This window comes from Phaseolus vulgaris, chromosome 2, assembly GCF_000499845.2.
Source record: "Phaseolus vulgaris cultivar G19833 chromosome 2, P. vulgaris v2.0, whole genome shotgun sequence".
In the NCBI taxonomy this organism is placed as follows: Eukaryota; Viridiplantae; Streptophyta; class Magnoliopsida; order Fabales; family Fabaceae; genus Phaseolus; species Phaseolus vulgaris.
Window position 1 is genome coordinate 29,512,292 of NC_023758.2, and position 2,055 is coordinate 29,514,346.

Consider the following 2,055-nt stretch of genomic DNA (forward strand, 5'->3'; position numbering starts at 1 on the left):
TCTTATTTCATCATTAATTGAGTTTAAAAATCAAGACAAGCAAATAAATTATATTTTTTAGTAAAGTATTTAAGGTATTATAATCTATTTATACTATATTTACATAAAGCAAGTCCATCAGCCCAGTCTTATTTGTTCTGCTTAACTAACAAATCCAACGAATGAAAGATAAGTTAGGAATGACTATCTCGTCGACCTATTTTTTTAATTCAAAAATAAAATAAAAATAATTTAAAAGATTATATTTTTCTCTTCCATGATTTGAATGATGCAAATATAAAATAATATCATAACTTAAAATGGTTAACATTTATAAATGAAGTAACTTTCAAACAAAGTAATTTAACATATAAATGTAATAATTATTTTAATTTATTGAATTAGAAACATTAATTAAAAAAACAAGACTTAATTTGCTAGACAAATTAAAATTTTATACCCACCTAAACTTTAATCCCCCTAAACAAATAATATATGGATTGAGCAGTTTTATTATACTAATAAATTAAGTGAGGAAATGGTAAATGTTAGAAGACTTGAGAAGGAGTTGGACTGAATATACATAGGTAATATGAAGCTTTATGTCAATGTTTTGAGATATAGAAGAGTTGGTTATGAAGTAGGTGATCAGGGGAAGAAGACAAAATAGTCACGTACCTACGAAGAACACAAGGGAGGAGGTTTGGAAGGAAAAGTTATGAAAGGAGGAATGAAAGTTAAGTATGAACAAGCAGTCCTATGCTGATGCAGTGAGAAGATCTCCACAAGTGAAATAGAAAGGAACGGTTTTTGAGACCAAGTCGCAAGTTCTACCTAGGATTGTTAGTAGTGTGGTTGGCAAAATGGTGCCAGATCTTGACTTCAATCAGCTCCAAGAGAAATTCTTCAAAGGGGGGATGAGTATGGTTAGAGTGAGGTATATGGGGGATAACCTAGTATTATTAACACCAAGAGAAGGTGAATGTATGGACGAGATGTTAGTCATAAATTAGTGTGAGTTAGATGCTACGATGCCCTTTTTTCTATGGAATAAGGATTGTCTTGCAAATGTGGTTGGAGAAGTGGCTACTTTGGTGTCCATTGATGAAGTTACAGTATTATGGGATAATCTTGAAGACGCTAGAAAACAAGTAAGGCTTCGAAAGTCATGTAGCGCATCTTTGTCCAAGAATATGAGGATTAACGCAAAAGTATATAGTGTACATATAGTAGAGGAAATCAGTAGTCAAGGTGGAGATTTATGTAAGTGTAAGTGTATTCGATATGCCTCTTCAGATAGTGTGTCTTCAAGGGATTTTGTAGTCGAAGAAACCATCTTCTTGGGGAAGAAGAGCGATGAAGGGGAAGGTAACGGAGGAGAAGGGTCGTGGCAGGAGATCACATGCAAGAGGGACGATCAAGATTTCTCTACGAAAGAGACAAAAAGGGGTTTCGTTGAGGAATGTTTTTCAAGTAGTGGGAAGGGAGTGCAGAAGAAAGGTAACTCTTCATTCACAAAAGAGGTTAGGCGTGTGTAGGTGGGTTCAAATGGAGAGGAAACTTTATCTGTGCATGAGAAGGTCAACCGTGCATGTCAGACTATTCAATTTGCTCTTTTTAACCTTATGGAGTTCATTAAGGTTACTCATAACTTAAGTAGGCCCAACTCGGGTGTGGCCCATTTATAGTGTAGTGAAGTCCAACACGCTGAGGGCGACACATGAAGTGTGTTGGGAGGCCCAGAATCATAGATTGCGGGGGGCAACGATGATGTTGGGCGTGGTAAGGAGGGTCGTAACAGTAGTGAGGAAGAGAAATGGGCAGTAAGGGAAGCGAGACTTAGGCCAAGGGAGACAGAGGCACGGTGGCCAGCGTTATCTTCCACCGGTGCTGGCGTGGTTGAGGTAGAACCCCTAGCTTCAAGTGAGGGTTCGCAAACAAGTGTCATTAATCGGACCTGCAAAGAAGATGTGTGCGGCAACGGCAGGGCGAGTGCAGGTTTGTCATGGGGCACAAGTAGAGCGATACTCAGATGTGTAGGTTACGAGATATGTGGGAGAAGGGGGAAACCAGTGT